Raw genomic sequence first — 23,119 nt, 5'->3', positions numbered from 1 at the left:
TCTCTAGCTCGTCTTCTTCTTTTCCGCTTGTCCATTTCAGGGTCGCTGTCAATCTCTAGCTATCCAATGAATTTTACTTTACACCACAGAGCCCACTAGCATTGTATTATTAGCAGTCAAATTTAAACATTGTATCAGTATCAGTGTTATTAGAGTTGAACGCGCTCATGTCTTGGAAGGGAAGAAAGGGCGGATTCTGCTGGGACTCGAAACAACGGCCGTCGATCGGATCGCCTTCATGCCTATGCCTTTAAGGCCTACGCGACGCAGAGACTGCAGGTTGGCGGTCACTTTTTTTTATCGATGATATATGTATTCATGCTAATATCATTGTTGAAAACGTTGAAGAAATTTAGCATAGGCGCCGCTGGGAGTCGAACCCAGGATCTCCAGTTTACTAGACAGGCACTTTAACCAACTAAGCCACGGCGCCTTCCTTAAAGCTGCTTGGATGCTCACATGTGGAGGGAGTCAAATCTGCCATCTTTGTAAGTACCTTAAATCTACTTCTACTCTATTAATCCTTTTCATCACGAAATCAATCATTGACAGGCCTTGCTGTTCCAAATGTTGAGATTTTGCAACCAATGGACGGCTTTAAACCTAATCTTCAAAATTAAAATCAACAGATTTGGACCACATCTTAGAAAGTGGTAAAGAAAATCGCTGCAAACACCTCACTACATTGCATTCAGGAACAAACCATTTCTGCAAGAGCAGCGACCCACCTTCACAAGACGGGCTCGTCCGGGATTTGAACCCGGGACCTCTCGCACCCGAAGCGAGAATCATACCCCTAGACCAACGAGCCTGTAAGAGGCTGCTGACAACACGTCACAAACCACAATGATTCGAAGCAAGAGAAAGCTTTATTCTGTTTACATTTAATCTTGTCTGAGTCAGATCTCAAGCCAGATTGGTCAAGTAGAAGCTGCCTATTCCTTCAGAAGAAATCCTTGTATTTCTTCACTAACATCATTGACTCCATCAGAGTGGAAAAGTCATAGGATTATCAAGACCCAATAACACTGCAAGTCTTTCAAAGTTTTCTGTTTTGTAATTGGGTTCTAATCCCCATGAATCCTGCCAACCTGGTGGGTCCATTTCATCTCAAAACCACCGGCTTTGAATGGGTTCAGTTCAATCTCTAGCTCGTCTTCTTCTTTTCCGCTTGTCCATTTCAGGGTCGCTGTCAATCTCTAGCTATCCAATGAATTTTACTTTACACCACAGAGCCCACTAGCATTGTATTATTAGCAGTCAAATTTAAACATTGTATCAGTATCAGTGTTATTAGAGTTGAACGCGCTCATGTCTTGGAAGGGAAGAAAGGGCGGATTCTGCTGGGACTCGAAACAACGGCCGTCGATCGGATCGCCTTCATGCCTATGCCTTTAAGGCCTACGCGACGCAGAGACTGCAGGTTGGCGGTCACTTTTTTTTATCGATGATATATGTATTCATGCTAATATCATTGTTGAAAACGTTGAAGAAATTTAGCATAGGCGCCGCTGGGAGTCGAACCCAGGATCTCCAGTTTACTAGACAGGCACTTTAACCAACTAAGCCACGGCGCCTTCCTTAAAGCTGCTTGGATGCTCACATGTGGAGGGAGTCAAATCTGACATCTTTGTAAGTACCTTAAATCTACTTCTACTCTATTAATCCTTTTCATCACGAAATCAATCATTGACAGGCCTTGCTGTTCCAAATGTTGAGATTTTGCAACCAATGGACGGCTTTAAACCTAATCTTCAAAATTAAAATCAACAGATTTGGACCACATCTTAGAAAGTGGTAAAGAAAATCGCTGCAAACACCTCACTACATTCAGGAACACACCATTTCTGCAAGAGCAGCGACCCACCTTCACATGACGGGCTCGTCCGGGATTTGAACCCGGGACCTATCTCACCCGAAGCGAGAATCATACCCCCCTAGACCAACGAGCCTGTAAGAGGCTGCTGACAACACGTCACAAACCACAATGATTCGAAGCAAGAGAAAGCTTTATTCTGTTTACATTTAATCTTGTCTGAGTCAGATCTCAAGCCAGATTGGTCAAGTAGAAGCTGCCTATTCCTTCAGAAGAAATCCTTGTATTTCTTCACTAACATCATTGACTCCATCAGAGTGGAAAAGTCATAGGACTATCAAGACCCAATAACACTGCAAGTCTTTCAAAGTTTTCTGTTTTGTAATTGGGTTCTAATCCCCATGAATCCTGCCAACCTGGTGGGTCCATTTCATCTCAAAGCCACCGGCATTGAATGGGTTCAGTTCAATCTCTAGCTCGTCTTCTTCTTTTCCGCTTGTCCATTTCAGGGTCGCTGTCAATCTCTAGCTATCCAATGAATTTTACTTTACACCACAGAGCCCACTAGCATTGTATTATTAGCAGTCAAATTTAAACATTGTATCAGTATCAGTGTTATTAGAGTTGAACGCGCTCATGTCTTGGAAGGGAAGAAAGGGCGGATTCTGCTGGGACTCGAAACAACGGCCGTCGATCGGATCGCCTTCATGCCTATGCCTTTAAGGCCTACGCGACGCAGAGACTGCAGGTTGGCGGTCACTTTTTTTTATCGATGATATATGTATTCATGCTAATATCATTGTTGAAAACGTTGAAGAAATTTAGCATAGGCGCCGCTGGGAGTCGAACCCAGGATCTCCAGTTTACTAGACAGGCACTTTAACCAACTAAGCCACGGCGCCTTCCTTAAAGCTGCTTGGATGCTCACATGTGGAGGGAGTCAAATCTGCCATCTTTGTAAGTACCTTAAATCTACTTCTACTCTATTAATCCTTTTCATCACGAAATCAATCATTGACAGGCCTTGCTGTTCCAAATGTTGAGATTTTGCAACCAATGGACGGCTTTAAACCTAATCTTCAAAATTAAAATCAACAGATTTGGACCACATCTTAGAAAGTGGTAAAGAAAATCGCTGCAAACACCTCACTACATTGCATTCAGGAACAAACCATTTCTGCAAGAGCAGCGACCCACCTTCACAAGACGGGCTCGTCCGGGATTTGAACCCGGGACCTCTCGCACCCGAAGCGAGAATCATACCCCTAGACCAACGAGCCTGTAAGAGGCTGCTGACAACACGTCACAAACCACAATGATTCGAAGCAAGAGAAAGCTTTATTCTGTTTACATTTAATCTTGTCTGAGTCAGATCTCAAGCCAGATTGGTCAAGTAGAAGCTGCCTATTCCTTCAGAAGAAATCCTTGTATTTCTTCACTAACATCATTGACTCCATCAGAGTGGAAAAGTCATAGGACTATCAAGACCCAATAACACTGCAAGTCTTTCAAAGTTTTCTGTTTTGTAATTGGGTTCTAATCCCCATGAATCCTGCCAACCTGGTGGGTCCATTTCATCTCAAAACCACCGGCTTTGAATGGGTTCAGTTCAATCTCTAGCTCGTCTTCTTCTTTTCCGCTTGTCCATTTCAGGGTCGCTGTCAATCTCTAGCTATCCAATGAATTTTACTTTACACCACAGAGCCCACTAGCATTGTATTATTAGCAGTCAAATTTAAACATTGTATCAGTATCAGTGTTATTAGAGTTGAACGCGCTCATGTCTTGGAAGGGAAGAAAGGGCGGATTCTGCTGGGACTCGAAACAACGGCCGTCGATCGGATCGCCTTCATGCCTATGCCTTTAAGGCCTACGCGACGCAGAGACTGCAGGTTGGCGGTCACTTTTTTTTATCGATGATATATGTATTCATGCTAATATCATTGTTGAAAACGTTGAAGAAATTTAGCATAGGCGCCGCTGGGAGTCGAACCCAGGATCTCCAGTTTACTAGACAGGCACTTTAACCAACTAAGCCACGGCGCCTTCCTTAAAGCTGCTTGGATGCTCACATGTGGAGGGAGTCAAATCTGACATCTTTGTAAGTACCTTAAATCTACTTCTACTCTATTAATCCTTTTCATCACGAAATCAATCATTGACAGGCCTTGCTGTTCCAAATGTTGAGATTTTGCAACCAATGGACGGCTTTAAACCTAATCTTCAAAATTAAAATCAACAGATTTGGACCACATCTTAGAAAGTGGTAAAGAAAATTGCTGCAAACACCTCACTACATTCAGGAACACACCATTTCTGCAAGAGCAGCGACCCACCTTCACATGACGGGCTCGTCCGGGATTTGAACCCGGGACCTATCGCACCCGAAGCGAGAATCATACCCGTAGACCAACGAGCCTGTAAGAGGCTGCTGACAACACGTCACAAACCACAATGATTCGAAGCAAGAGAAAGCTTTATTCTGTTTACATTTAATCTTGTCTGAGTCAGATCTCAAGACAGATTGGTCAAGTAGAAGCTGCCTATTCCTTCAGAAGAAATCCTTGTATTTCTTCACTAACATCATTGACTCCATCAGAGTGGAAAAGTCATAGGACTATCAAGACCCAATAACACTGCAAGTCTTTCAAAGTTTTCTGTTTTGTAATTGGGTTCTAATCCCCATGAATCCTGCCAACCTGGTGGGTCCATTTCATCTCAAAGCCACCGGCTTTGAATGGGTTCAGTTCAATCTCTAGCTCGTCTTCTTCTTTTCCGCTTGTCCATTTCAGGGTCGCTGTCAATCTCTAGCTATCCAATGAATTTTACTTTACACCACAGAGCCCACTAGCATTGTATTATTAGCAGTCAAATTTAAACATTGTATCAGTATCAGTGTTATTAGAGTTGAACGCGCTCATGTCTTGGAAGGGAAGAAAGGGCGGATTCTGCTGGGACTCGAAACAACGGCCGTCGATCGGATCGCCTTCATGCCTATGCCTTTAAGGCCTACGCGACGCAGAGACTGCAGGTTGGCGGTCACTTTTTTTTATCGATGATATATGTATTCATGCTAATATCATTGTTGAAAACGTTGAAGAAATTTAGCATAGGCGCCGCTGGGAGTCGAACCCAGGATCTCCAGTTTACTAGACAGGCACTTTAACCAACTAAGCCACGGCGCCTTCCTTAAAGCTGCTTGGATGCTCACATGTGGAAGGAGTCAAATCTGACATCTTTGTAAGTACCTTAAATCTACTTCTACTTTATTAATCCTTTTCATCACGAAATCAATCATTGACAGGCCTTGCTGTTCCAAATGTTGAGATTTTGCAACCAATGGACGGCTTTAAACCTAATCTTCAAAATTAAAATCAACAGATTTGGACCACATCTTAGAAAGTGGTAAAGAAAATCGCTGCAAACACCTCACTACATTCAGGAACACACCATTTCTGCAAGAGCAGCGACCCACCTTCACAAGACGGGCTCGTCCGGGATTTGAACCCGGGACCTCTCGCACCCGAAGCGAGAATCATACCCCTAGACCAACGAGCCTGTAAGAGGCTGCTGACAACACGTCACAAACCACAATGATTCGAAGCAAGAGAAAGCTTTATTCTGTTTACATTTAATCTTGTCTGAGTCAGATCTCAAGCCAGATTGGTCAAGTAGAAGCTGCCTATTCCTTCAGAAGAAATCCTTGTATTTCTTCACTAACATCATTGACTCCATCAGAGTGGAAAAGTCATAGGACTATCAAGACCCAATAACACTGCAAGTCTTTCAAAGTTTTCTGTTTTGTAATTGGGTTCTAATCCCCATGAATCCTGCCAACCTGGTGGGTCCATTTCATCTCAAAGCCACCGGCATTGAATGGGTTCAGTTCAATCTCTAGCTCGTCTTCTTCTTTTCCGCTTGTCCATTTCAGGGTCGCTGTCAATCTCTAGCTATCCAATGAATTTTACTTTACACCACAGAGCCCACTAGCATTGTATTATTAGCAGTCAAATTTAAACATTGTATCAGTATCAGTGTTATTAGAGTTGAACGCGCTCATGTCTTGGAAGGGAAGAAAGGGCGGATTCTGCTGGGACTCGAAACAACGGCCGTCGATCGGATCGCCTTCATGCCTATGCCTTTAAGGCCTACGCGACGCAGAGACTGCAGGTTGGCGGTCACTTTTTTTTATCGATGATATATGTATTCATGCTAATATCATTGTTGAAAACGTTGAAGAAATTTAGCATAGGCGCCGCTGGGAGTCGAACCCAGGATCTCCAGTTTACTAGACAGGCACTTTAACCAACTAAGCCACGGCGCCTTCCTTAAAGCTGCTTGGATGCTCACATGTGGAGGGAGTCAAATCTGCCATCTTTGTAAGTACCTTAAATCTACTTCTACTCTATTAATCCTTTTCATCACGAAATCAATCATTGACAGGCCTTGCTGTTCCAAATGTTGAGATTTTGCAACCAATGGACGGCTTTAAACCTAATCTTCAAAATTAAAATCAACAGATTTGGACCACATCTTAGAAAGTGGTAAAGAAAATCGCTGCAAACACCTCACTACATTCAGGAACACACCATTTCTGCAAGAGCAGCGACCCACCTTCACATGACGGGCTCGTCCGGGATTTGAACCCGGGACCTATCGCACCCGAAGCGAGAATCATACCCGTAGACCAACGAGCCTGTAAGAGGCTGCTGACAACACGTCACAAACCACAATGATTCGAAGCAAGAGAAAGCTTTATTCTGTTTACATTTAATCTTGTCTGAGTCAGATCTCAAGACAGATTGGTCAAGTAGAAGCTGCCTATTCCTTCAGAAGAAATCCTTGTATTTCTTCACTAACATCATTGACTCCATCAGAGTGGAAAAGTCATAGGACTATCAAGACCCAATAACACTGCAAGTCTTTCAAAGTTTTCTGTTTTGTAATTGGGTTCTAATCCCCATGAATCCTGCCAACCTGGTGGGTCCATTTCATCTCAAAGCCACCGGCTTTGAATGGGTTCAGTTCAATCTCTAGCTCGTCTTCTTCTTTTCCGCTTGTCCATTTCAGGGTCGCTGTCAATCTCTAGCTATCCAATGAATTTTACTTTACACCACAGAGCCCACTAGCATTGTATTATTAGCAGTCAAATTTAAACATTGTATCAGTATCAGTGTTATTAGAGTTGAACGCGCTCATGTCTTGGAAGGGAAGAAAGGGCGGATTCTGCTGGGACTCGAAACAACGGCCGTCGATCGGATCGCCTTCATGCCTATGCCTTTAAGGCCTACGCGACGCAGAGACTGCAGGTTGGCGGTCACTTTTTTTTATCGATGATATATGTATTCATGCTAATATCATTGTTGAAAACGTTGAAGAAATTTAGCATAGGCGCCGCTGGGAGTCGAACCCAGGATCTCCAGTTTACTAGACAGGCACTTTAACCAACTAAGCCACGGCGCCTTCCTTAAAGCTGCTTGGATGCTCACATGTGGAGGGAGTCAAATCTGACATCTTTGTAAGTACCTTAAATCTACTTCTACTTTATTAATCCTTTTCATCACGAAATCAATCATTGACAGGCCTTGCTGTTCCAAATGTTGAGATTTTGCAACCAATGGACGGCTTTAAACCTAATCTTCAAAATTAAAATCAACAGATTTGGACCACATCTTAGAAAGTGGTAAAGAAAATCGCTGCAAACACCTCACTACATTCAGGAACACACCATTTCTGCAAGAGCAGCGACCCACCTTCACATGATGGGCTCGTCCGGGATTTGAACCCGGGACCTATCGCACCCGAAGCGAGAATCATACCCCTAGACCAACGAGCCTGTAAGAGGCTGCTGACAACACGTCACAAACCACAATGATTCGAAGCAAGAGAAAGCTTTATTCTGTTTACATTTAATCTTGTCTGAGTCAGATCTCAAGCCAGATTGGTCAAGTAGAAGCTGCCTATTCCTTCAGAAGAAATCCTTGTATTTCTTCACTAACATCATTGACTCCATCAGAGTGGAAAAGTCATAGGACTATCAAGACCCAATAACACTGCAAGTCTTTCAAAGTTTTCTGTTTTGTAATTGGGTTCTAATCCCCATGAATCCTGCCAACCTGGTGGGTCCATTTCATCTCAAAGCCACCGGCTTTGAATGGGTTCAGTTCAATCTCTAGCTCGTCTTCTTCTTTTCCGCTTGTCCATTTCAGGGTCGCTGTCAATCTCTAGCTATCCAATGAATTTTACTTTACACCACAGAGCCCACTAGCATTGTATTATTAGCAGTCAAATTTAAACATTGTATCAGTATCAGTGTTATTAGAGTTGAACGCGCTCATGTCTTGGAAGGGAAGAAAGGGCGGATTCTGCTGGGACTCGAAACAACGGCCGTCGATCGGATCGCCTTCATGCCTATGCCTTTAAGGCCTACGCGACGCAGAGACTGCAGGTTGGCGGTCACTTTTTTTTATCGATGATATATGTATTCATGCTAATATCATTGTTGAAAACGTTGAAGAAATTTAGCATAGGCGCCGCTGGGAGTCGAACCCAGGATCTCCAGTTTACTAGACAGGCACTTTAACCAACTAAGCCACGGCGCCTTCCTTAAAGCTGCTTGGATGCTCACATGTGGAAGGAGTCAAATCTGACATCTTTGTAAGTACCTTAAATCTACTTCTACTTTATTAATCCTTTTCATCACGAAATCAATCATTGACAGGCCTTGCTGTTCCAAATGTTGAGATTTTGCAACCAATGGACGGCTTTAAACCTAATCTTCAAAATTAAAATCAACAGATTTGGACCACATCTTAGAAAGTGGTAAAGAAAATCGCTGCAAACACCTCACTACATTCAGGAACACACCATTTCTGCAAGAGCAGCGACCCACCTTCACAAGACGGGCTCGTCCGGGATTTGAACCCGGGACCTCTCGCACCCGAAGCGAGAATCATACCCCTAGACCAACGAGCCTGTAAGAGGCTGCTGACAACACGTCACAAACCACAATGATTCGAAGCAAGAGAAAGCTTTATTCTGTTTACATTTAATCTTGTCTGAGTCAGATCTCAAGCCAGATTGGTCAAGTAGAAGCTGCCTATTCCTTCAGAAGAAATCCTTGTATTTCTTCACTAACATCATTGACTCCATCAGAGTGGAAAAGTCATAGGACTATCAAGACCCAATAACACTGCAAGTCTTTCAAAGTTTTCTGTTTTGTAATTGGGTTCTAATCCCCATGAATCCTGCCAACCTGGTGGGTCCATTTCATCTCAAAGCCACCGGCTTTGAATGGGTTCAGTTCAATCTCTAGCTCGTCTTCTTCTTTTCCGCTTGTCCATTTCAGGGTCGCTGTCAATCTCTAGCTATCCAATGAATTTTACTTTACACCACAGAGCCCACTAGCATTGTATTATTAGCAGTCAAATTTAAACATTGTATCAGTATCAGTGTTATTAGAGTTGAACGCGCTCATGTCTTGGAAGGGAAGAAAGGGCGGATTCTGCTGGGACTCGAAACAACGGCCGTCGATCGGATCGCCTTCATGCCTATGCCTTTAAGGCCTACGCGACGCAGAGACTGCAGGTTGGCGGTCACTTTTTTTTATCGATGATATATGTATTCATGCTAATATCATTGTTGAAAACGTTGAAGAAATTTAGCATAGGCGCCGCTGGGAGTCGAACCCAGGATCTCCAGTTTACTAGACAGGCACTTTAACCAACTAAGCCACGGCGCCTTCCTTAAAGCTGCTTGGATGCTCACATGTGGAGGGAGTCAAATCTGACATCTTTGTAAGTACCTTAAATCTACTTCTACTTTATTAATCCTTTTCATCACGAAATCAATCATTGACAGGCCTTGCTGTTCCAAATGTTGAGATTTTGCAACCAATGGACGGCTTTAAACCTAATCTTCAAAATTAAAATCAACAGATTTGGACCACATCTTAGAAAGTGGTAAAGAAAATCGCTGCAAACACCTCACTACATTCAGGAACACACCATTTCTGCAAGAGCAGCGACCCACCTTCACATGATGGGCTCGTCCGGGATTTGAACCCGGGACCTATCGCACCCGAAGCGAGAATCATACCCCTAGACCAACGAGCCTGTAAGAGGCTGCTGACAACACGTCACAAACCACAATGATTCGAAGCAAGAGAAAGCTTTATTCTGTTTACATTTAATCTTGTCTGAGTCAGATCTCAAGCCAGATTGGTCAAGTAGAAGCTGCCTATTCCTTCAGAAGAAATCCTTGTATTTCTTCACTAACATCATTGACTCCATCAGAGTGGAAAAGTCATAGGACTATCAAGACCCAATAACACTGCAAGTCTTTCAAAGTTTTCTGTTTTGTAATTGGGTTCTAATCCCCATGAATCCTGCCAACCTGGTGGGTCCATTTCATCTCAAAGCCACCGGCTTTGAATGGGTTCAGTTCAATCTCTAGCTCGTCTTCTTCTTTTCCGCTTGTCCATTTCAGGGTCGCTGTCAATCTCTAGCTATCCAATGAATTTTACTTTACACCACAGAGCCCACTAGCATTGTATTATTAGCAGTCAAATTTAAACATTGTATCAGTATCAGTGTTATTAGAGTTGAACGCGCTCATGTCTTGGAAGGGAAGAAAGGGCGGATTCTGCTGGGACTCGAAACAACGGCCGTCGATCGGATCGCCTTCATGCCTATGCCTTTAAGGCCTACGCGACGCAGAGACTGCAGGTTGGCGGTCACTTTTTTTTATCGATGATATATGTATTCATGCTAATATCATTGTTGAAAACGTTGAAGAAATTTAGCATAGGCGCCGCTGGGAGTCGAACCCAGGATCTCCTGTTTACTAGACAGGCACTTTAACCAACTAAGCCACGGCGCCTTCCTTAAAGCTGCTTGGATGCTCACATGTGGAGGGAGTCAAATCTGCCATCTTTGTAAGTACCTTAAATCTACTTCTACTCTATTAATCCTTTTCATCACGAAATCAATCATTGACAGGCCTTGCTGTTCCAAATGTTGAGATTTTGCAACCAATGGACGGCTTTAAACCTAATCTTCAAAATTAAAATCAACAGATTTGGACCACATCTTAGAAAGTGGTAAAGAAAATCGCTGCAAACACCTCACTACATTCAGGAACACACCATTTCTGCAAGAGCAGCGACCCACCTTCACATGACGGGCTCGTCCGGGATTTGAACCCGGGACCTATCTCACCCGAAGCGAGAATCATACCCCTAGACCAACGAGCCTGTAAGAGGCTGCTGACAACACGTCACAAACCACAATGATTCGAAGCAAGAGAAAGCTTTATTCTGTTTACATTTAATCTTGTCTGAGTCAGATCTCAAGCCAGATTGGTCAAGTAGAAGCTGCCTATTCCTTCAGAAGAAATCCTTGTATTTCTTCACTAACATCATTGACTCCATCAGAGTGGAAAAGTCATAGGACTATCAAGACCCAATAACACTGCAAGTCTTTCAAAGTTTTCTGTTTTGTAATTGGGTTCTAATCCCCATGAATCCTGCCAACCTGGTGGGTCCATTTCATCTCAAAGCCACCGGCTTTGAATGGGTTCAGTTCAATCTCTAGCTCGTCTTCTTCTTTTCCGCTTGTCCATTTCAGGGTCGCTGTCAATCTCTAGCTATCCAATGAATTTTACTTTACACCACAGAGCCCACTAGCATTGTATTATTAGCAGTCAAATTTAAACATTGTATCAGTATCAGTGTTATTAGAGTTGAACGCGCTCATGTCTTGGAAGGGAAGAAAGGGCGGATTCTGCTGGGACTCGAAACAACGGCCGTCGATCGGATCGCCTTCATGCCTATGCCTTTAAGGCCTACGCGACGCAGAGACTGCAGGTTGGCGGTCACTTTTTTTTATCGATGATATATGTATTCATGCTAATATCATTGTTGAAAACGTTGAAGAAATTTAGCATAGGCACCGCTGGGAGTCGAACCCAGGATCTCCTGTTTACTAGACAGGCACTTTAACCAACTAAGCCACGGCGCCTTCCTTAAAGCTGCTTGGATGCTCACATGTGGAGGGAGTCAAATCTGCCATCTTTGTAAGTACCTTAAATCTACTTCTACTTTATTAATCCTTTTCATCACGAAATCAATCATTGACAGGCCTTGCTGTTCCAAATGTTGAGATTTTGCAACCAATGGACGGCTTTAAACCTAATCTTCAAAATTAAAATCAACAGATTTGGACCACATCTTAGAAAGTGGTAAAGAAAAACGCTGCAAACACCTCACTACATTCAGGAACACACCATTTCTGCAAGAGCAGCGACCCACCTTCACATGACGGGCTCGTCCGGGATTTGAACCCGGGACCTATCTCACCCGAAGCGAGAATCATACCCCCCTAGACCAACGAGCCTGTAAGAGGCTGCTGACAACACGTCACAAACCACAATGATTCGAAGCAAGAGAAAGCTTTATTCTGTTTACATTTAATCTTGTCTGAGTCAGATCTCAAGCCAGATTGGTCAAGTAGAAGCTGCCTATTCCTTCAGAAGAAATCCTTGTATTTCTTCACTAACATCATTGACTCCATCAGAGTGGAAAAGTCATAGGACTATCAAGACCCAATAACACTGCAAGTCTTTCAAAGTTTTCTGTTTTGTAATTGGGTTCTAATCCCCATGAATCCTGCCAACCTGGTGGGTCCATTTCATCTCAAAGCCACCGGCTTTGAATGGGTTCAGTTCAATCTCTAGCTCGTCTTCTTCTTTTCCGCTTGTCCATTTCAGGGTCGCTGTCAATCTCTAGCTATCCAATGAATTTTACTTTACACCACAGAGCCCACTAGCATTGTATTATTAGCAGTCAAATTTAAACATTGTATCAGTATCAGTGTTATTAGAGTTGAACGCGCTCATGTCTTGGAAGGGAAGAAAGGGCGGATTCTGCTGGGACTCGAAACAACTGCCGTCGATCGGATCGCCTTCATGCCTATGCCTTTAAGGCCTACGCGACGCAGAGACTGCAGGTTGGCGGTCACTTTTTTTTATCGATGATATATGTATTCATGCTAATATCATTGTTGAAAACGTTGAAGAAATTTAGCATAGGCGCCGCTGGGAGTCGAACCCAGGATCTCCTGTTTACTAGACAGGCACTTTAACCAACTAAGCCACGGCGCCTTCCTTAAAGCTGCTTGGATGCTCACATGTGGAGGGAGTCAAATCTGCCATCTTTGTAAGTACCTTAAATCTACTTCTACTCTATTAATCCTTTTCATCACGAAATCAATCATTGACAGGCCTTGCTGTTCCAAATGTTGAGATTTTGCAACCAATGGACGGCTTTAAACCTAATCTTCAAAATTAAAATCAACAGATTTGGACCACATCTTAGAAAGTGGTAAAGAAAATCGCTGCAAACACCTCACTACATTCAGGAACACACCATTTCTGCAAGAGCAGCAACCCACCTTCACATGACGGGCTCGTCTGGGATTTGAACCCGGGACCTATCGCACCCGAAGCGAGAATCATACCCCTAGACCAACGAGCCTGTAAGAGGCTGCTGACAACACGTCACAAACCACAATGATTCGAAGCAAGAGAAAGCTTTATTCTGTTTACATTTAATCTTGTCTGAGTCAGATCTCAAGCCAGATTGGTCAAGTAGAAGCTGCCTATTCCTTCAGAAGAAATCCTTGTATTTCTTCACTAACATCATTGACTCCATCAGAGTGGAAAAGTCATAGGACTATCAAGACCCAATAACACTGCAAGTCTTTCAAAGTTTTCTGTTTTGTAATTGGGTTCTAATCCCCATGAATCCTGCCAACCTGGTGGGTCCATTTCATCTCAAAGCCACCGGCTTTGAATGTGTTCAGTTTAATCTCTAGCTCGTCTTCTTCTTTTCCGCTTGTCCATTTCAGGGTCGCTGTCAATCTCTAGCTATCCAATGAATTTTACTTTACACCACAGAGCCCACTAGCATTGTATTATTAGCAGTCAAATTTAAACATTGTATCAGTGTTATTAGAGTTGAACGCGCTCATGTCTTGGAAGGGAAGAAAGGGCGGATTCTGCTGGGACTCGAAACAACGGCCGTCGATCGGATCGCCTTCATGCCTATGCCTTTAAGGCCTACGCGACGCAGAGACTGCAGGTTGGCGGTCACTTTTTTTTATCGATGATATATGTATTCATGCTAATATCATTGTTGAAAACGTTGAAGAAATTTAGCATAGGCGCCGCTGGGAGTCAAACACAGGATCTCCTGTTTACTAGACAGGCACTTTAACCAACTAAGCCACGGCGCCTTCCTTAAAGCTGCTTGGATGCTCACATGTGGAGGGAGTCAAATCTGCCATCTTTGTAAGTACCTTAAATCTACTTCTACTTTATTAATCCTTTTCATCACGAAATCAATCATTGACAGGCCTTGCTGTTCCAAATGTTGAGATTTTGCAACCAATGGACGGCTTTAAACCTAATCTTCAAAATTAAAATCAACAGATTTGGACCACATCTTAGAAAGTGGTAAAGAAAATCACTGCAAACACCTCACTACATTGCATTCAGGAACACACCATTTCTGCAAGAGCAGCGACCCACCTTCACGAGACGGGCTCGTCCGGGATTTGAACCCGGGACCTCTCGCACCCGAAGCGAGAATCATACCCCTAGACCAACGAGCCTGTAAGAGGCTGCTGACAACACGTCACAAACCACAATGATTCGAAGCAAGAGAAAGCTTTATTCTGTTTACATTTAATCTTGTCTGAGTCAGATCTCAAGCCAGATTGGTCAAGTAGAAGCTGCCTATTCCTTCAGAAGAAATCCTTGTATTTCTTCACTAACATCATTGACTCCATCAGAGTGGAAAAGTCATAGGACTATCAAGACCCAATAACACTGCAAGTCTTTCAAAGTTTTCTGTTTTGTAATTGGGTTCTAATCCCCATGAATCCTGCCAACCTGGTGGGTCCATTTCATCTCAAAGCCACCGGCTTTGAATGGGTTCAGTTCAATCTCTAGCTCGTCTTCTTCTTTTCCGCTTGTCCATTTCAGGGTCGCTGTCAATCTCTAGCTATCCAATGAATTTTACTTTACACCACAGAGCCCACTAGCATTGTATTATTTGCAGTCAAATTTAAACATTGTATCAGTATCAGTGTTATTAGAGTTGAATGCGCTCATGTCTTGGAAGGGAAGAAAGGGCGGATTCTGCTGGGACTCGAAACAACGGCCGTCGATCGGATCGCCTTCATGCCTATGCCTTTAAGGCCTACGCGACGCAGAGACTGCAGGTTGGCGGTCACTTTTTTTTATCGATGATATATGTATTCATGCTAATATCATTGTTGAAAACGTTGAAGAAATTTAGCATAGGCGCCGCTGGGAGTCAAACACAGGATCTCCTGTTTACTAGACAGGCACTTTAACCAACTAAGCCACGGCGCCTTCCTTAAAGCTGCTTGGATGCTCACATGTGGAGGGAGTCAAATCTGCCATCTTTGTAAGTACCTTAAATCTACTTCTACTTTATTAATCCTTTTCATCACGAAATCAATCATTGACAGGCCTTGCTGTTCCAAATGTTGAGATTTTGCAACCAATGGACGGCTTTAAACCTAATCTTCAAAATTAAAATCAACAGATTTGGACCACATCTTAGAAAGTGGTAAAGAAAATCACTGCAAACACCTCACTACATTGCATTCAGGAACACACCATTTCTGCAAGAGCAGCGACCCACCTTCACGAGACGGGCTCGTCCGGGATTTGAACCCGGGACCTCTCGCACCCGAAGCGAGAATCATACCCCTAGACCAACGAGCCTGTAAGAGGCTGCTGACAACACGTCACAAACCACAATGATTCGAAGCAAGAGAAAGCTTTATTCTGTTTACATTTAATCTTGTCTGAGTCAGATCTCAAGCCAGATTGGTCAAGTAGAAGCTGCCTATTCCTTCAGAAGAAATCCTTGTATTTCTTCACTAACATCATTGACTCCATCAGAGTGGAAAAGTCATAGGACTATCAAGACCCAATAACACTGCAAGTCTTTCAAAGTTTTCTGTTTTGTAATTGGGTTCTAATCCCCATGAATCCTGCCAACCTGGTGGGTCCATTTCATCTCAAAGCCACCGGCTTTGAATGGGTTCAGTTCAATCTCTAGCTCGTCTTCTTCTTTTCCGCTTGTCCATTTCAGGGTCGCTGTCAATCTCTAGCTATCCAATGAATTTTACTTTACACCACAGAGCCCACTAGCATTGTATTATTTGCAGTCAAATTTAAACATTGTATCAGTATCAGTGTTATTAGAGTTGAATGCGCTCATGTCTTGGAAGGGAAGAAAGGGCGGATTCTGCTGGGACTCGAAACAACGGCCGTCGATCGGATCGCCTTCATGCCTATGCCTTTAAGGCCTACGCGACGCAGAGACTGCAGGTTGGCGGTCACTTTTTTTTATCGATGATATATGTATTCATGCTAATATCATTGTTGAAAACGTTGAAGAAATTTAGCATAGGCGCCGCTGGGAGTCAAACACAGGATCTCCTGTTTACTAGACAGGCACTTTAACCAACTAAGCCACGGCGCCTTCCTTAAAGCTGCTTGGATGCTCACATGTGGAGGGAGTCAAATCTGCCATCTTTGTAAGTACCTTAAATCTACTTCTACTTTATTAATCCTTTTCATCACGAAATCAATCATTGACAGGCCTTGCTGTTCCAAATGTTGAGATTTTGCAACCAATGGACGGCTTTAAACCTAATCTTCAAAATTAAAATCAACAGATTTGGACCACATCTTAGAAAGTGGTAAAGAAAATCACTGCAAACACCTCACTACATTGCATTCAGGAACACACCATTTCTGCAAGAGCAGCGACCCACCTTCACGAGACGGGCTCGTCCGGGATTTGAACCCGGGACCTCTCGCACCCGAAGCGAGAATCATACCCCTAGACCAACGAGCCTGTAAGAGGCTGCTGACAACACGTCACAAACCACAATGATTCGAAGCAAGAGAAAGCTTTATTCTGTTTACATTTAATCTTGTCTGAGTCAGATCTCAAGCCAGATTGGTCAAGTAGAAGCTGCCTATTCCTTCAGAAGAAATCCTTGTATTTCTTCACTAACATCATTGACTCCATCAGAGTGGAAAAGTCATAGGACTATCAAGACCCAATAACACTGCAAGTCTTTCAAAGTTTTCTGTTTTGTAATTGGGTTCTAATCCCCATGAATCCTGCCAACCTGGTGGGTCCATTTCATCTCAAAGCCACCGGCTTTGAATGGGTTCAGTTCAATCTCTAGCTCGTCTTCTTCTTTTCCGCTTGTCCATTTCAGGGTCGCTGTCAATCTCTAGCTATCCAATGAATTTTACTTTACACCACAGAGCCCACTAGCATTGTATTATTTGCAGTCAAATTTAAACATTGTATCAGTATCAGTGTTATTAGAGTTGAATGCGCTCATGTCTTGGAAGGGAAGAAAGGGCGGATTCTGCTGGGACTCGAAACAACGGCCGTCGATCGGATCGCCTTCATGCCTATGCCTTTAAGGCCTACGCGACGCAGAGACTGCAGGTTGGCGGTCACTTTTTTTTATCGATGATATATGTATTCATGCTAATATCACTGTTGAAAACGTTGAAGAAATTTAGCATAGGCGCCGCTGGGAGTCGAACCCAGGATCTCCAGTTTACTAGACAGGCACTTTAACCAACTAAGCCACGGCGCCTTCCTTAAAGCTGCTTGGATGCTCACATGTGGAGGGAGTCAAATCTGCCATCTTTGTAAGTACCTTAAATCTACTTCTACTTTATTAATCCTTTTCATCACGAAATCAATCATTGACAGGCCTTGCTGTTCCAAATGTTGAGATTTTGCAACCAATGGACGGCTTTACACCTAATCTTCAAAATTAAAATCAACAGATTTGGACCACATCTTAGAAAGTGGTAAAGAAAATCGCTGCAAACACCTCACTACATTGCATTCAGGAACACACCATTTCTGCAAGAGCAGCGACCCACCTTCACGAGACGGGCTCGTCCAGGATTTGAACCCGGGACCTCTCGCACCCGAAGTGAGAATTATACCCCTAGACCAACGAGCCTGTAAGAGGCTGCTGACAACACGTCACAAACCACAATGATTCGAAGCAAGAGAAAGCTTTATTCTGTTTACATTTAATCTTGTCTGAGTCAGATCTCAAGCCAGATTGGTCAAGTAGAAGCTGCCTATTCCTTCAGAAGAAATCCTTGTATTTCTTCACTAACATCATTGACTCCATCAGAGTGGAAAAGTCATAGGACTATCAAGACCCAATAACACTGCAAGTCTTTCAAAGTTTTCTGTTTTGTAATTGGGTTCTAATCCCCATGAATCCTGCCAACCTGGTGGGTCCATTTCATCTCAAAGCCACCGGCTTTGAATGGGTTCAGTTCAATCTCTAGCTCGTCTTCTTCTTTTCCGCTTGTCCATTTCAGGGTCGCTGTCAATCTCTAGCTATCCAATGAATTTTACTTTACACCACAGAGCCCACTAGCATTGTATTATTAGCAGTCAAATTTAAACATTGTATCAGTATCAGTGTTATTAGAGTTGAACGCGCTCATGTCTTGGAAGGGAAGAAAGGGCGGATTCTGCTGGGACTCGAAACAACGGCCGTCGATCGGATCGCCTTCATGCCTATGCCTTTAAGGCCTACGCGACGCAGAGACTGCAGGTTGGCGGTCACTTTTTTTTATCGATGATATATGTATTCATGCTAATATCATTGTTGAAAACGTTGAAGAAATTTAGCATAGGCGCCGCTGGGAGTCGAACCCAGGATCTCCTGTTTACTAGACAGGCACTTTAACCAAGTAAGCCACGGCGCCTTCCTTAAAGCTGCTTGGATGCTCACATGTGGAGGGAGTCAAATCTGCCATCTTTGTAAGTACCTTAAATCTACTTCTACTTTATTAATCCTTTTCATCACGAAATCAATCATTGACAGGCCTTGCTGTTCCAAATGTTGAGATTTTGCAACCAATGGACGGCTTTAAACCTAATCTTCAAAATTAAAATCAAAAGATTTGGACCACATCTTAGAAAGTGGTAAAGAAAATCGCTGCAAACACCTCACTACATTGCATTCAGGAACACACCATTTCTGCAAGAGCAGCGACCCACCTTCACGAGACGGGCTCGTCCGGGATTTGAACCCAGGACCTCTCGCACCCGAAGCGAGAATCATACCCCTAGACCAACGAGCCTGTAAGAGGCTGCTGACAACACGTCACAAACCACAATGATTCGAAGCAAGAGAAAGCTTTATTCTGTTTACATTTAATCTTGTCTGAGTCAGATCTCAAGCCAGATTGGTCAAGTAGAAGCTGCCTATTCCTTCAGAAGAAATCCTTGTATTTCTTCACTAACATCATTGACTCCATCAGAGTGGAAAAGTCATAGGACTATCAAGACCCAATAACACTGCAAGTCTTTCAAAGTTTTCTGTTTTGTAATTGGGTTCTAATCCCCATGAATCCTGCCAACCTGGTGGGTCCATTTCATCTCAAAGCCACCGGCTTTGAATGGGTTCAGTTCAATCTCTAGCTCGTCTTCTTCTTTTCCGCTTGTCCATTTCAGGGTCGCTGTCAATCTCTAGCTATCCAATGAATTTTACTTTACACCACAGAGCCCACTAGCATTGTATTATTAGCAGTCAAATTTAAACATTGTATCAGTATCAGTGTTATTAGAGTTGAACGCGCTCATGTCTTGGAAGGGAAGAAAGGGCGGATTCTGCTGGGACTCGAAACAACGGCCGTCGATCGGATCGCCTTCATGCCTATGCGACGCAGAGACTGCAGGTTGGCGGTCACTTTTTTTTATCGATGATATATGTATTCATGCTAATATCATTGTTGAAAACGTTGAAGAAATTTAGCATAGGCGCCGCTGGGAGTCCAACCCAGGATCTCCTGTTTACTAGACAGGCACTTTAACCAACTAAGCCACGGCGCCTTCCTTAAAGCTGCTTGGATGCTCACATGTGGAGGGAGTCAAATCTGCCATCTTTGTAAGTACCTTAAATCTACTTCTACTTTATTAATCCTTTTCATCACGAAATCAATCATTGACAGGCCTTGCTGTTCCAAATGTTGAGATTTTGCAACCAATGGACGGCTTTAAACCTAATCTTCAAAATTAAAATCAACAGATTTGGACCACATCTTAGAAAGTGGTAAAGAAAATCGCTGCAAACACCTCACTACATTGCATTCAGGAACACACCATTTCTGCAAGAGCAGCGACCCACCTTCACGAGACGGGCTCGTCCGGGACTTGAACCCGGGACCTCCCGCACCCGAAGCGAGAATCATACCCCTAGACCAACGAGCCTGTAAGAGGCTGCTGACAACACGTCACAAACCACAATGATTCGAAGCAAGAGAAAGCTTTATTCTGTTTACATTTAATCTTGTCTGAGTCAGATCTCAAGCCAGATTGGTCAAGTAGAAGCTGCCTATTCCTTCAGAAGAAATCCTTGTATTTCTTCACTAACATCATTGACTCCATCAGAGTGGAAAAGTCATAGGACTATCAAGACCCAATAACACTGCAAGTCTTTCAAAGTTTTCTGTTTTGTAATTGGGTTCTAATCCCCATGAATCCTGCCAACCTGGTGGGTCCATTTCATCTCAAAGCCACCGGCTTTGAATGGGTTCAGTTCAATCTCTAGCTCGTCTTCTTCTTTTCCGCTTGTCCATTTCAGGGTCGCTGTCAATCTCTAGCTATCCAATGAATTTTACTTTACACCACAGAGCCCACTAGCATTGTATTATTAGCAGTCAAATTTAAACATTGTATCAGTATCAGTGTTATTAGAGTTGAACGCGCTCATGTCTTGGAAGGGAAGAAAGGGCGGATTCTGCTGGGACTCGAAACAACGGCCGTCGATCGGATCGCCTTCATGCCTATGCCTTTAAGGCCTACGCGACGCAGAGACTGCAGGTTGGCGGTCACTTTTTTTTATCGATGATATATGTATTCATGCTAATATCATTGTTGAAAACGTTGAAGAAATTTAGCATAGGCGCCGCTGGGAGTCCAACCCAGGATCTCCTGTTTACTAGACAGGCACTTTAACCAACTAAGCCACGGCGCCTTCCTTAAAGCTGCTTGGATGCTCACATGTGGAGGGAGTCAAATCTGCCATCTTTGTAAGTACCTTAAATCTACTTCTACTTTATTAATCCTTTTCATCACGAAATCAATCATTGACAGGCCTTGCTGTTCCAAATGTTGAGATTTTGCAACCAATGGACGGCTTTAAACCTAATCTTCAAAATTAAAATCAACAGATTTGGACCACATCTTAGAAAGTGGTAAAGAAAATCGCTGCAAACACCTCACTACATTGCATTCAGGAACACACCATTTCTGCAAGAGCAGCGACCCACCTTCACGAGACGGGCTCGTCCGGGACTTGAACCCGGGACCTCCCGCACCCGAAGCGAGAATCATACCCCTAGACCAACGAGCCTGTAAGAGGCTGCTGACAACACGTCACAAACCACAATGATTCGAAGCAAGAGAAAGCTTTATTCTGTTTACATTTAATCTTGTCTGAGTCAGATCTCAAGCCAGATTGGTCAAGTAGAAGCTGCCTATTCCTTCAGAAGAAATCCTTGTATTTCTTCACTAACATCATTGACTCCATCAGAGTGGAAAAGTCATAGGACTATCAAGACCCAATAACACTGCAAGTCTTTCAAAGTTTTCTGTTTTGTAATTGGGTTCTAATCCCCATGAATCCTGCCAACCTGGTGGGTCCATTTCATCTCAAAGCCACCGGCTTTGAATGGGTTCAGTTCAATCTCTAGCTCGTCTTCTTCTTTTCCGCTTGTCCATTTCAGGGTCGCTGTCAATCTCTAGCTATCCAATGAATTTTACTTTACACCACAGAGCCCACTAGCATTGTATTATTAGCAGTCAAATTTAAACATTGTATCAGTATCAGTGTTATTAGAGTTGAACGCGCTCATGTCTTGGAAGGGAAGAAAGGGCGGATTCTGCTGGGACTCGAAACAACGGCCGTCGATCGGATCGCCTTCATGCCTATGCGACGCAGAGACTGCAGGTTGGCGGTCACTTTTTTTTATCGATGATATATGTATTCATGCTAATATCATTGTTGAAAACGTTGAAGAAATTTAGCATAGGCGCCGCTGGGAGTCGAACCCAGGATCTCCTGTTTACTAGACAGGCACTTTAACCAACTAAGCCACGGCGCCTTCCTTAAAGCTGCTTGGATGCTCACATGTGGAGGGAGTCAAATCTGCCATCTTTGTAAGTACCTTAAATCTACTTCTACTTTATTAATCCTTTTCATCACGAAATCAATCATTGACAGGCCTTGCTGTTCCAAATGTTGAGATTTTGCAACCAATGGACGGCTTTACACCTAATCTTCAAAATTAAAATCAACAGATTTGGACCACATCTTAGAAAGTGGTAAAGAAAATCGCTGCAAACACCTCACTACATTGCATTCAGGAACACACCATTTCTGCAAGAGCAGCGACCCACCTTCACGAGACGGGCTCGTCCAGGATTTGAACCCGGGACCTCTCGCACCCGAAGTGAGAATCATACCCCTAGACCAACGAGCCTGTAAGAGGCTGCTGACAACACGTCACAAACCACAATGATTCGAAGCAAGAGAAAGCTTTATTCTGTTTACATTTAATCTTGTCTGAGTCAGATCTCAAGCCAGATTGGTCAAGTAGAAGCTGCCTATTCCTTCAGAAGAAATCCTTGTATTTCTTCACTAACATCATTGACTCCATCAGAGTGGAAAAGTCATAGGACTATCAAGACCCAATAACACTGCAAGTCTTTCAAAGTTTTCTGTTTTGTAATTGGGTTCTAATCCCCATGAATCCTGCCAACCTGGTGGGTCCATTTCATCTCAAAGCCACCGGCTTTGAATGGGTTCAGTTCAATCTCTAGCTCGTCTTCTTCTTTTCCGCTTGTCCATTTCAGGGTCGCTGTCAATCTCTAGCTATCCAATGAATTTTACTTTACACCACAGAGCCCACTAGCATTGTATTATTAGCAGTCAAATTTAAACATTGTATCAGTATCAGTGTTATTAGAGTTGAACGCGCTCATGTCTTGGAAGGGAAGAAAGGGCGGATTCTGCTGGGACTCGAAACAACGGCCGTCGATCGGATCGCCTTCATGCCTATGCCTTTAAGGCCTACGCGACGCAGAGACTGCAGGTTGGCGGTCACTTTTTTTTATCGATGATATATGTATTCATG

General features: G+C 43.4%; 30 non-coding genes across 30 annotated transcripts; all 30 read right to left on the bottom strand.

Annotated features, from left to right (window-relative positions):
* Positions 1 to 359: 359 nt before the first annotated feature.
* On the bottom strand, positions 360 to 433 carry trnat-agu (transfer RNA threonine (anticodon AGU)). The gene has a single exon. It is a non-coding gene; the product is annotated as a tRNA-Thr (tRNA).
* Positions 434 to 739: 306 nt separating this feature from the next.
* trnap-cgg (transfer RNA proline (anticodon CGG)) lies at positions 740 to 811 on the bottom strand. Its single transcript has one exon. It is a non-coding gene; the product is annotated as a tRNA-Pro (tRNA).
* A 692-nt stretch (positions 812 to 1,503) lies between these two features.
* On the bottom strand, positions 1,504 to 1,577 carry trnat-agu (transfer RNA threonine (anticodon AGU)). The gene has a single exon. It is a non-coding gene; the product is annotated as a tRNA-Thr (tRNA).
* A 1,067-nt stretch (positions 1,578 to 2,644) lies between these two features.
* Positions 2,645 to 2,718, bottom strand: trnat-agu (transfer RNA threonine (anticodon AGU)). Its single transcript has one exon. It is a non-coding gene; the product is annotated as a tRNA-Thr (tRNA).
* Positions 2,719 to 3,024: 306 nt separating this feature from the next.
* On the bottom strand, positions 3,025 to 3,096 carry trnap-cgg (transfer RNA proline (anticodon CGG)). The gene has a single exon. It is a non-coding gene; the product is annotated as a tRNA-Pro (tRNA).
* A 692-nt stretch (positions 3,097 to 3,788) lies between these two features.
* trnat-agu (transfer RNA threonine (anticodon AGU)) lies at positions 3,789 to 3,862 on the bottom strand. Its single transcript has one exon. It is a non-coding gene; the product is annotated as a tRNA-Thr (tRNA).
* A 1,065-nt stretch (positions 3,863 to 4,927) lies between these two features.
* Positions 4,928 to 5,001, bottom strand: trnat-agu (transfer RNA threonine (anticodon AGU)). The gene has a single exon. It is a non-coding gene; the product is annotated as a tRNA-Thr (tRNA).
* A 301-nt stretch (positions 5,002 to 5,302) lies between these two features.
* On the bottom strand, positions 5,303 to 5,374 carry trnap-cgg (transfer RNA proline (anticodon CGG)). Its single transcript has one exon. It is a non-coding gene; the product is annotated as a tRNA-Pro (tRNA).
* Positions 5,375 to 6,066: 692 nt separating this feature from the next.
* trnat-agu (transfer RNA threonine (anticodon AGU)) lies at positions 6,067 to 6,140 on the bottom strand. Its single transcript has one exon. It is a non-coding gene; the product is annotated as a tRNA-Thr (tRNA).
* Positions 6,141 to 7,205: 1,065 nt separating this feature from the next.
* Positions 7,206 to 7,279, bottom strand: trnat-agu (transfer RNA threonine (anticodon AGU)). The gene has a single exon. It is a non-coding gene; the product is annotated as a tRNA-Thr (tRNA).
* Positions 7,280 to 7,580: 301 nt separating this feature from the next.
* On the bottom strand, positions 7,581 to 7,652 carry trnap-cgg (transfer RNA proline (anticodon CGG)). The gene has a single exon. It is a non-coding gene; the product is annotated as a tRNA-Pro (tRNA).
* Positions 7,653 to 8,344: 692 nt separating this feature from the next.
* On the bottom strand, positions 8,345 to 8,418 carry trnat-agu (transfer RNA threonine (anticodon AGU)). The gene has a single exon. It is a non-coding gene; the product is annotated as a tRNA-Thr (tRNA).
* Positions 8,419 to 8,719: 301 nt separating this feature from the next.
* Positions 8,720 to 8,791, bottom strand: trnap-cgg (transfer RNA proline (anticodon CGG)). Its single transcript has one exon. It is a non-coding gene; the product is annotated as a tRNA-Pro (tRNA).
* A 692-nt stretch (positions 8,792 to 9,483) lies between these two features.
* trnat-agu (transfer RNA threonine (anticodon AGU)) lies at positions 9,484 to 9,557 on the bottom strand. Its single transcript has one exon. It is a non-coding gene; the product is annotated as a tRNA-Thr (tRNA).
* A 301-nt stretch (positions 9,558 to 9,858) lies between these two features.
* Positions 9,859 to 9,930, bottom strand: trnap-cgg (transfer RNA proline (anticodon CGG)). Its single transcript has one exon. It is a non-coding gene; the product is annotated as a tRNA-Pro (tRNA).
* Positions 9,931 to 10,622: 692 nt separating this feature from the next.
* trnat-agu (transfer RNA threonine (anticodon AGU)) lies at positions 10,623 to 10,696 on the bottom strand. Its single transcript has one exon. It is a non-coding gene; the product is annotated as a tRNA-Thr (tRNA).
* Positions 10,697 to 11,761: 1,065 nt separating this feature from the next.
* On the bottom strand, positions 11,762 to 11,835 carry trnat-agu (transfer RNA threonine (anticodon AGU)). The gene has a single exon. It is a non-coding gene; the product is annotated as a tRNA-Thr (tRNA).
* Positions 11,836 to 12,902: 1,067 nt separating this feature from the next.
* Positions 12,903 to 12,976, bottom strand: trnat-agu (transfer RNA threonine (anticodon AGU)). Its single transcript has one exon. It is a non-coding gene; the product is annotated as a tRNA-Thr (tRNA).
* A 1,439-nt stretch (positions 12,977 to 14,415) lies between these two features.
* Positions 14,416 to 14,487, bottom strand: trnap-cgg (transfer RNA proline (anticodon CGG)). The gene has a single exon. It is a non-coding gene; the product is annotated as a tRNA-Pro (tRNA).
* Positions 14,488 to 15,559: 1,072 nt separating this feature from the next.
* Positions 15,560 to 15,631, bottom strand: trnap-cgg (transfer RNA proline (anticodon CGG)). The gene has a single exon. It is a non-coding gene; the product is annotated as a tRNA-Pro (tRNA).
* Positions 15,632 to 16,703: 1,072 nt separating this feature from the next.
* On the bottom strand, positions 16,704 to 16,775 carry trnap-cgg (transfer RNA proline (anticodon CGG)). Its single transcript has one exon. It is a non-coding gene; the product is annotated as a tRNA-Pro (tRNA).
* A 692-nt stretch (positions 16,776 to 17,467) lies between these two features.
* Positions 17,468 to 17,541, bottom strand: trnat-agu (transfer RNA threonine (anticodon AGU)). Its single transcript has one exon. It is a non-coding gene; the product is annotated as a tRNA-Thr (tRNA).
* A 1,070-nt stretch (positions 17,542 to 18,611) lies between these two features.
* trnat-agu (transfer RNA threonine (anticodon AGU)) lies at positions 18,612 to 18,685 on the bottom strand. Its single transcript has one exon. It is a non-coding gene; the product is annotated as a tRNA-Thr (tRNA).
* Positions 18,686 to 18,991: 306 nt separating this feature from the next.
* trnap-cgg (transfer RNA proline (anticodon CGG)) lies at positions 18,992 to 19,063 on the bottom strand. The gene has a single exon. It is a non-coding gene; the product is annotated as a tRNA-Pro (tRNA).
* Positions 19,064 to 19,740: 677 nt separating this feature from the next.
* Positions 19,741 to 19,814, bottom strand: trnat-agu (transfer RNA threonine (anticodon AGU)). Its single transcript has one exon. It is a non-coding gene; the product is annotated as a tRNA-Thr (tRNA).
* Positions 19,815 to 20,120: 306 nt separating this feature from the next.
* trnap-cgg (transfer RNA proline (anticodon CGG)) lies at positions 20,121 to 20,192 on the bottom strand. Its single transcript has one exon. It is a non-coding gene; the product is annotated as a tRNA-Pro (tRNA).
* A 692-nt stretch (positions 20,193 to 20,884) lies between these two features.
* trnat-agu (transfer RNA threonine (anticodon AGU)) lies at positions 20,885 to 20,958 on the bottom strand. The gene has a single exon. It is a non-coding gene; the product is annotated as a tRNA-Thr (tRNA).
* A 306-nt stretch (positions 20,959 to 21,264) lies between these two features.
* On the bottom strand, positions 21,265 to 21,336 carry trnap-cgg (transfer RNA proline (anticodon CGG)). Its single transcript has one exon. It is a non-coding gene; the product is annotated as a tRNA-Pro (tRNA).
* A 677-nt stretch (positions 21,337 to 22,013) lies between these two features.
* trnat-agu (transfer RNA threonine (anticodon AGU)) lies at positions 22,014 to 22,087 on the bottom strand. The gene has a single exon. It is a non-coding gene; the product is annotated as a tRNA-Thr (tRNA).
* A 306-nt stretch (positions 22,088 to 22,393) lies between these two features.
* Positions 22,394 to 22,465, bottom strand: trnap-cgg (transfer RNA proline (anticodon CGG)). The gene has a single exon. It is a non-coding gene; the product is annotated as a tRNA-Pro (tRNA).
* Positions 22,466 to 23,119: the final 654 nt, after the last annotated feature.

Source organism: Hoplias malabaricus, chromosome 6 (genome assembly GCF_029633855.1).
Source record: "Hoplias malabaricus isolate fHopMal1 chromosome 6, fHopMal1.hap1, whole genome shotgun sequence".
In the NCBI taxonomy this organism is placed as follows: domain Eukaryota; kingdom Metazoa; phylum Chordata; class Actinopteri; order Characiformes; family Erythrinidae; genus Hoplias; species Hoplias malabaricus.
Note: the sequence above shows the minus strand (reverse complement) of the source record. Positions and strands in the feature narration are given on the sequence as shown.